At 43.3% G+C, this 9,883-nt stretch overlaps 1 protein-coding gene across 4 annotated transcripts in view; it reads left to right on the top strand.

The window, feature by feature from the left end:
- Positions 1-528: 528 nt before the first annotated feature.
- Rcbtb2 (regulator of chromosome condensation (RCC1) and BTB (POZ) domain containing protein 2) overlaps positions 529-9,883 on the top strand; it is a 36,961-nt gene continuing 27,606 nt past the window's right edge. For 2 of the 4 annotated variants that reach the window (XM_013011504.1, XM_013011485.1), the window contains exons 1-2: positions 1,581-1,672; positions 7,117-7,181. The gene's annotated coding sequence lies outside the window, so the exon portion shown is untranslated. Of the gene's footprint in view, positions 602-1,580; positions 1,673-7,116; positions 7,182-9,883 lie in introns of those variants that run through there. The other 2 variants (XM_013011498.1, XM_013011491.1) reach the window with 2 other exon arrangements.

Here is a 9,883-nt window from a genome sequence, read left to right as displayed (position 1 = left end):
GCCATTCTGTTCTCTCTCCTCGAAGAGATGTCACATGCAATTAAGGAGATATTTGTCCCCTGAGCCTGCTTATAAACTCCAAGATAAAGTCCTCCCAGTCCGGTTTATCCACGTGGTCACAGAAACCAAATCTCCTTCTTTTTAAAGACTTTGGACGAGGCGGCCAAAAACACCCCATGAAAAGAAGGCCGTGCGGCCGGCCAGTACACGGAGCTGGGGAAATTAGATTGTCCCCGTGCAGAATGAAATCAGACACAAAAAAACCACCCACAATGGACTCAAGCTTCAACCTAAGACCACGTGTGGGGACCACAACCCTGGAGCGAAGCGCGTCCCGCCGGGGTTCCCAGGGACCCCCGTGGAGACGGGGCGTCCCGAGTCCCAGGAGGAGAGGGAGGGGGAAGGGAGAAGGGCGAGGCGAGGGCGAGGCGAGGCCCCGGCCCCCTCCCCCCCCACCGCCGCCCGGGCACTGGAGCGCAAGCCGCCGAGGCCAGGCCGCTGCGGGCAGGGGGAGGCGCCAAGCCGTCGTGGCGCTGGGCCCAGACCGTGCCTAACGGCGACCCAGAAGGCGGAGCGGACGCGGCTCCGGCGGGAGCCGGAGGTAAGCAGGTGGAGGGATGGCGTGGGAGGCTGAGGGGAGGCGCCGGACGTAAAGCCAGCCCGCTCTTCAGGTACCTCAAGCCTGGGAAGCGCTCCCAGACCGCCTCCGTCGCGGCGGCAGGCGGCAGGGGCCCCCGGGGCCCCTGATGAACTGAGGGCCTAGGCGTCGCCGCGCATGCGCAAGTCGGCTGGCGGGGTGGTGGTGGGCGGCTGGGCGTGCAAAGCTCGAAAGTGATCCCCAGCGCTGGCCCCGTAGCGGGGCCGGAGGGCGCCTGAGGGAGGGGGCGTGTGAAGGTGGTGAGCATGCGTGTGAGGCCACAGCGCTTCTCTGGCATTGCGCCCACGCTGCACTGCGCGCGCGCGCGAGCCGAGAGCGGCGGAATCTCCAGGGCCTTTGTTTCTGTGAAAGTGGCTCCCTTCAGGGCGTTCTGTTTTCCGCTCGTCTTTCCGCTCTTCGCCCGGCGTGGGCTGCCCGTGTTTTCACTTCCGCCACCCCGTCACTAGCACCTGGCCCGCGCACTCTGGCAGTTTCTGTTCCCGGGGATAAACGCGGGCGGCTGGCTTCCCAGGCCGCCGGTGGCGGTGTGGAGGAACGTGGGGAAACAGTTCGCGCATCCTAAGCCGGAAGGCCCCGCGCGGCTCAGACCGGAAGTAGAGGGCTTTAGCCCGGGAGAAACTGGGAAGACCCCGCCCAGGCCAGCCTAGAACTTTCTGAGTTCGAAAAGGGGGCTTTTTGCTCCTTCTGGGGTGGTGGTTCCTGGCGGGACTGCCTGAGCTGTGAGCGCTGGAGTGGAGGCTCGCAGCAAACCCGTGTGGAGGCGCTCTGCGCCAACGCCTGGCTGCCGAGCCCGGCCTGGCTCTGGGGTTTTCCCGAGCTGTGGGAAGCCGACGTTCTCAGCGTCCAGCGTGGCCGGCCCTGTGCGCCGTCGGTGCCCGCTGGGCTGCACTCCTTCCCGGACAGGGCTAAGCCGGCTTCTGGCAGCTGGTTACTGTGTGCCTCGAGGCGTTCCGTGGCGTGCCTGTGTGTGGTATTGGGACTGACATAGAAAAGCGGAGAATCGGAATGTTCCAGGTGAAATGTCATCTTTTCTTGCAGACGCGCCGTTTCGGGGAAAGCACAGCGGGGCGTTCCCGCGCACGCCGCTCCCGCGTGCCGGCTCTAGGGCTGACTGGGCACGCCCAGAGGACCTTCACCCCAGGGCTTGGGCGCGAGGTGTTTCCTCAGAGTTCGCTCTGACTCCACCCACGTCTCTCCGTGGACGCTGGATCCCATTCTAGACTTCCTGACAGTTGTGAGAGAAGTGGCTGCTTCATCTGAAATAACCACGGCCCTGTTAGTCCCACCTCTTATATCTTGCTCTTCGGACTCTGTAACACCTCATCACTCTATGATTTTATCTTAATGGTCCTCTGTGTTACCCATAACCAGAGCTCAGAAGTTGTTTTTTCATGGTATCAATGAAGTGGGACTCCAACTCCCGATCCAGAGAAATGTTGTGGGAATTCCTGGGCAGGGAGGAGCTCAGGGATGGGTGGAGCCAAGGACCAAAGGTGGATGTCATGCTCACATGCCCTCTATGCACAAGAGATTTCCTTATACTGCCCTTGGACCAGATGCTTCCCACCACTGCAAGGGTACATTTAAGATGGCATACAAAGTGGAAGGAGTTTAGAACTAGTTATCGTTCTAGGAGAAAATACTTGTTACCATGCTCTAGTATATCTTTCATGGGTGCAATCTGTAGAATAATCATTGTGACAGATACAGAATTTATGGTATATAGTTAAAAAATCATTTTCTTCAAATAGAGTTCAATTTAACCACTCATATCAAATGAGGAACCTGGATTCATACAGGGAAGAGTCTAACCAAACACTAAAACTGTGCGGAGGAAAATTAGACAGTTGGCTTTCCATATACTGTTGTTCTGCACCCATAGATTCTGAGTTGAATTTTTCTTGAGTTTATACTAACATGTACTTTTATATGTCACTATTTCTAAACAATAAAGGATATTAATATTCACATAACATTTACATTGTATTATGTGCCATAATTAACTTAGAGATGATTTAACGTATATGAAGAGGAGGCTAAGTGTACATTATCTGCAGTGTTAGGCTATTTCAGATAAGGGGCATAAATGTCCACAGCTTTTGGTGTTCTTGGAGTGCATGTGTATGTGGGGTGTCTTTATACTTGTCTCCCTTGATACCAAGAGACGGCTGTATATTCACAATTTACTTCACTTTGCAATTTGTGTGTGTGTGTGTGTGCACGTGCACGCGCGCGCACACACACTAGTGGCTTAAACTCAAGGTCTGAGGGCTATCATTTAGCGTTTACTGCTCAAGGCTAGTGCTCTAGCACTTGAGCAACACCTCGACTTTCTACTTTTTGATGGTTAATTGAAGATAAGAGTCTCAGACTTTACTGCCTGGACTGACTTTGAACTGTAATTCTCGTATCTTAGCTTCTTGATAGCTAGGATTATAGGTGTGAGCCACTGCGTCTGGTGCCTTTTCTTTATCTGAAACTGTAGCAGAGGAGCTTAAATATGATAGACTTTATGCTATCATATTCATCTCTCTTAGAGAGTTTTGAATGAGCCAGACAAACATAATTAACTTTTAGACCTTACTTATAGGAGACTTAGAGAAAGAGGACAACAGGAACAATTTTAGCAGGTAAATTGTTTCCCCTAAGGTCCTTTCTACTTAAGTACATCACAAGCAGTCAACATTCAGACATTAAAAATGACTAATCTAGGACTAAAATGTAGGAGACACACTGAATTTGCTTATACCATTAGATCACTGTCATGTTCAATTTCAGCCTTACCAGTAGCTAAAGTAAAATTAAAATGCTAGGAAGTTAATGCTACTTTTGGAGTTCCTTTGGAGTTACTATAAATCATAATTGTCCAGGATCAGAATTATTGGTATTGTAGAGTGATGTCAAAGACTCCTTCTATTCAAAGCTGAAAACAGGTCCATGTGGGAATGTGTGTGCTGCTACAAAGGAGCAGATAGTTTCCCTCTTGTAAGGGGTGTTCATAATTTCTACCAATGGAAGGCTGATAGGATCCTTACAGCTTTTGATATCTGAAAGGAATATGTATTTTAGTTCAGTGGTGATCCCCTCCTAACAACATGAAAGTCTCTAGGAAGTTTTAAACCATAATAGTTTTTTTTAAACAGTAATATACTACCAAAGTGTGTCTTTAATGTCTTAAGCCTTGTCAGTCTAACACGAGATAATTAATTCATATGTATCTCCCGTGGAAAACATTTTGAGCTAACAAGAACCAGTAGATGGTATTGTGTGAGTAACTTAGACATTTTCTGTATTGTGTTGAATGTATATGATACTGACTAAAAGGAATCCTAAGTGGAAATGAGCTGAGGTCAGGAGAGTACCATGTTCTAGGAATTATTTACTTTCTCAGGCCTATATCTAGGATTTTGTTTAATAGATACTTTAAGACCTATTTAAAAATTGAATTAGTTTTTTTTTTTTTTTTGCTAGTCCTGGGGCCTGAGCACTGCCCCTCAGCTTCTTTTTGCTCAAGGCTAGCACTCTGCCACTTGAGCCACAGCTCCACTTCCAGCCTTTCCTGTTTATGTGGTACTGAGGAATCAAACCCAGGGCTTCATGTGCACTAGGCAACGTTTAGGTCACGTTCCCACCCTGAATTAGATTTTTTTGGGGGTCGGTCGGGGGCTTGAACTCTGGGCCTGGTGCTGTCCCTCAGCTCTTAGCTCAAAGGGAGCACTCTACCACTTGAGCCACAGTGCCACTTCCGGTTTTCTAGTGGTTTATTGGAGATAAGGTCTCACAGACTTTCCTGCCCAGGTTGGCTTTGAAACATAATCCTCAGATCTCAGCCTCCTGAGTAGCTATGATTACAGGCCTGAGCCACTGGCGCTCCGCGTGAATTTTTTTTTTTTTAAGAGACTGAATTTCAAGTGGGTTTACAAATAAAACTCAAGTACATTACATTACTTGTAACAATTTAAGTGTTTTGTAGTTTATGTTGAATATTTTCCATATTTGAAAAAGGCACTTTTGCTAGGTATGATTGAAAAGGCCAGTATTGATGAGCTTAGTAATCTCTTTAAATTTAATATAGCTTTGTTGTGGACCAATCTGTTCCAATACTCTTGGTGAAATTCACAAACTTTTTTTCCCTTGTGCTAGTACTGGGGCTGGAAGTCAGGGGTCAGGGGTCAGGGTCTGGGTCCTGTCCCTTAGCAGGTGGCTCACACCTGTAATTCTAACTACTCAAGAAGCTGGGATCTGAGGTTCACAGTTCAAAGCCAGCCTGGTCAGGAAAGTGTATGAAACTCATCTCCAATTAACCTCCAGAAAACCAGAAGTGGTTGTAGCTCCATGTTGGTAGAGTGCTAGCCTTGAGTGAAAAAGCTCAGAGACAGCAACCCTGAGTTCAAGCCCCATGACGTACAAAAAGAATAAAGCCAGGCGCTGGTGGCTCACTCCTGTAATCCTAGCTACTCAGGAGGCTGAGATCTGAGGATCACAGTTCAAAGCCAGCCCGGGCTGGAAAGTCCATGAGACTCTTATCTCCGGTAAACCACCAGAAAAACCGGAAGTGGCCCTGTGGCTCAAGTGGTAGAGTGCTAGTCTTGAGGTGAAGATTTGACGGACAGCAGCCAGGCCCGGAGTTCAAGCCCCACGATAGACCAAAAAAAAAAAAAGAATAAATAAATTTATAGTGTCTATTCAGACTTGGCCTTAGTGATTAATAGTAAGCTTGTCCAATGATGTGTTGTCATGATCTCTCTCTCTCTCTCTCTCTCTCTCTCTCTCTATTTTTTAAAGGGCTTAACCTTATTTTGATTATCTGCTGAAAGGTTCTAATTCTGTTGTAGTGAATATCAGATAAAATCTTCTGAGATTAGTACTTGAAGCATGATTGTATTTAAGTAAATAATATCCTATATAATAAATTAGGAAAAAGTATTATTAGATACTGTTTATATTATATATTTATATACGTATATATAAATACAAATATAAAATGTAAATATAACAATACATATATTATGTATGCATTATGTATGTATATTATGCATACGTTATATATGTATTGTTATATTTACATTTTATATTTATATATACATATTTATATATATTTATATTTACATTTTGTATTTATATATACATATATGTGTGTGTAATGCATACATAATATATGTATATATGTGTATACACACATATGTATGTATATATATGTGTATATACATATATATGGTTGTATACATATATATACACATGCACACATATATATATACACATATACATACCAGTTATCTATCTTGTTGAATATATATATATATACATATATATATATTTGGTTATCATTCCTGTTGAATGTATATTCAGCATGGATAATGTGTTTATATGTATTCTTGTTGAATAGATATAGATGGATAGGATAGATAACTGGTAAGAATTTAACCACAGTGTGCACATACTTCATGCTTTCCGGAGGGCTGCTTTTGTCATTCCAGTGTCTGCTGTCACTTCCACGTGGTGGCAGCATGTGGAGATGGTTGTTTTTTGTTTTGTTTTGTTTTTTTTGGGGGGTCTGGTTGTGGGGCCTGAACTCTGGGCCTGGCCGCTGTCCCTCAGCTCTTCAGCTCAAGGCTAGCACTCTACCACTTGAGCCACAGTGCCACTTCTGGCTTTTTTTTCTTTTTGCTTATGTGGTGCTGAGAAATCGAACCCCAGGGCCTCATGCATGCAAGGCAAGCTCTCTACCACTGAGCCACCTTCCCAGCCCAGAGATGGTTATTAAGATAAGAACTTTCAGTATTCTTGCTCCATACTGGATGACTGTTATTTCAGACTATTTTTATTGTTGTTGTTAAAGTCTTGGAAACAAAGCTGTGTTTATTCATTCATCCTTTTCATTCATTTCTCCTTTTATGTATTTATTTTACAGCTTAGCAAGTCATATATTCTTCTGTGGAACTGAGAATTGATAAGTCTGATCTTCACTGGAATTTTCTAAACCCAGAAAAAAAAGTTGACCAAGATATCAAATTTATGAATTTTTCTTACTTATAGAACATTAACTCTGAGATGAAAAAATCCTGCTGATGTTCTTGTAGCTAGAAGGACCTACATTTATCCTGGGATTGCCTCCCCAGACCTCAGCAGATTGATTCTATCAGAATTCCAGAACAGAACACCTGTGGATTTTATTGCTGTGAACTCCCATACCTAAAGCTTATTTCCCTTATCTTCCCTTTCCTATAGTTAAGCTTAACTTGTCTTTGTTAATTAAAAGTAATTTTTTTTTAAAAACATGGGGTCTCACGTGTTTTTTTCTCAGGCTATTCTCTGGCCTCAAGCAATCTACCTCAGCCTCTCTGTGGAGTGACTACAAGTGTGCAACACTACCCCTCATCTAGAAGTAAAATAATTTTAACCTATTCAGTTTCATTTGATATATGGAATCTTGATTTTACCATGTACTTTTCCTTCAGGGACTGCACAGGACTGAGTCCATATGGAAGAAGAACTTCCCCTTTTCTATGGAGAAAGTGGCCAGGTTAGGAAAAATAAGCATGCCCTGACAGCATGTGTGTTCTCTTGCATGAATTATATTTCATCAGATATCCATTGGCCACTGATGTGAGGACCAATAAGTTAGTGTCTGCCTTTGTGGCACTCTTGTGTACTGAATGAGATGTCACAGGTTTGTGGAATGCTGAAGGGCAACGGGGAACTGGTACCACCTGAAGGGAAGAGAGAGGACTGGGGTGAAGGAGGGTGCGGGCAGATGAGGATGACAGGCCTCTGCTTACACATGGGTCTGGGTCTGTCCTGCAAAAAAGCTCCTGAGTTGAACAACATTTATTACTTCTCCAAAGATTAATACATATATTATGTAATCTTAGAAGATATGTTCTCATTTCATTGCAGATATCTTTTAATTTTTCCATCATATGTGAACATAACACTCAACTAGCTTTAAGTCCAGTCAGCATCCAAATGATACTAAAAATTGCACACTTTTTGGCATGCCTGGTGATTCCCATCATGTTATTAATTTACCAAATATCTGTTCATCACCATTAAACAACTTAATACTAACAGTCACTTTTTGTGCCAGCTTTTCACTTTAATAAAACACAGTAAATATTCAACAAGAGATGGAAGTAATTATGCACAGGCTGTATGTATGTACATATATATGTATATATGTATGTATGTATGTGTTTTAAGACAGGCTCATTATGTAGCCCAGTCTGGCCTTAAACTGAATCCTTCTGACTCAGCCTCCCACGTGCTGAGATTACAGGCAGGTACTACTGCAGTTGGCATTCATAGACTATATTTTAAGTTGAATTATAACAACTTGGTGGTTATCCATCATCAAAAGAAGTGTGGTTATATACTACATTCCTCACATTGATGCGGAAGCATGGCTGTACAGCAACATACTCTCTAAAGACTGGTGGGATGATCTCTTGATTTTATGGCACCTGTATTTCCTTTATTATGTTTTCCTTGAGATTATCTCACTACTTTGCCTTCCAGAGATGCCAGCTACAAGTGGGAGAAGTGGATTGAATGTGATCTAAGTAATAAAAGACCACTGGCCTGGGGTTAACTACCCTGTAGATGGTAGTACAGTCAGGTTACTTAGTCCACGCTAGGACTAGATTCTAGGACATGATGGTGCTGGGCCATTCCTATGGAGGCTTGTTTCCACACATAGATTTGTTTCCTGCTGGTGTCAGCTCTTACTTAGCCCATCTCTTATCTGACTCAGGGAACAGAGCTGCTGAGGGTATTTGCAGACACACTGCCACCATGCAGAATGGCTGTCTCACAATCAAAGCTTCTGCAAGTGCTATGTGTGAATTTATATACATTGTCTCATAAGTATGTTGGACAGAAGCATTTATTCTAATGTGATTGACGGTGTAAGATTCCATGAAACTACTATTAAATGTTCATGTCTTGAAAAGAATAAATATGTGCATTTTATAAATTAAGCCATCATTTTCTTATTTCTCACAGCCTTAAAAACATCAGGCTTTGATGACTAATGTCCAGCAATTGGCCTTTTGATATATTTAAAAAGTATATATCTGAAGCCTGGGTTGGTGGCTTATACCTATAATCCTAGCTATTAAGAAGGCTGAGATCTGAGAATCATGGTTTGAAGGACTCTTTTGTCCAATTAACTAGCAAAAAGCCGACCCAGAGTTCAAGCCCCAGAACCTGCACCAAAACAAAACCGGAAGTACCTATCTGGTGTTCATAGACTGTAGTACAATTATTTATGTTCCATTAGATTATGACCTGGAAGGGAATAATTTTATCTTTAGTAATCCTGTCATACCTGACGTTCTCTTGATTGGTAGCATCTTTTATTATTATTATATGTGTGTATGTGTTTGTGTATGTGTGTGCACATGTGCCAGTACTGGGGCTTCTACACAGGGCCTTGTGCTCTTACTGAGGATTGCAGGTGTTGAGCCACAGGTACCCGGTTTCAGTAGCACCTTTTAATAAAGGTAATACTATAGGTTGCATTAAACACATACACCCTACATTGGAATCCCAGTAGTCAGAGAGTTACCAGTGGGCACTATAGCTATTTGTATAAGTGGACTAGGAGGAGAGTTGACACCTACTGCCATATAGATAAGTGTTTAGTAGCTGATTGGAATTTACAGCCTGATTGTATGCATCCAGGAAGCCACTTGATTTTGTAATCAAGCAGAATGAAATGAAGGAAAATGAGCTAGTAGTTAGTCATTGCATCTTGCTACCAGTATTGTTTGCAGAAGACAGTGCAGAGCAGGCATTAGCACTCTGAAAACAACCATCAAAGCCCTACAAATACAAAGAGCAGACTACAAGTATATAGCTTTTTTTAAAGTTAAAAAAATTATCTTTAAGTAGTTGTTCAGAGGAATTGCCATTTAACAAAGTAGTTTATGAATACAATGCATCTTGGTCAATGTCCCCCTTTCAACATTCTCACCTGTCTCTTCCAACCTATCCTTGGTGTATAACATTTTGTGTGGACTTTTCACTCAGCCATTAGATGATATGTGGAAAAAAATATATGCTTTAATCTGGGCTCCTCTACCTAAAGCTACTGATTTTGTAGGATGTTTAGTCATTTTTTTGTGCCTTACTTTCCTCCTCCTCACACGTATATATAATATATAAAAACTCTAATTAGAATATTAATACATTATCTACATTAGATAATTAATATCAATTACAAAC

The sequence above is a fragment of the Dipodomys ordii genome, unplaced genomic scaffold, assembly GCF_000151885.1.
Source record: "Dipodomys ordii isolate 6190 unplaced genomic scaffold, Dord_2.0 Scaffold1, whole genome shotgun sequence".
Classification (NCBI taxonomy): domain Eukaryota; kingdom Metazoa; phylum Chordata; class Mammalia; order Rodentia; family Heteromyidae; genus Dipodomys; species Dipodomys ordii.
The sequence above is the reverse complement of the archived record's forward strand: the minus strand, read 5'-3'. Positions and strand labels throughout refer to the sequence as shown.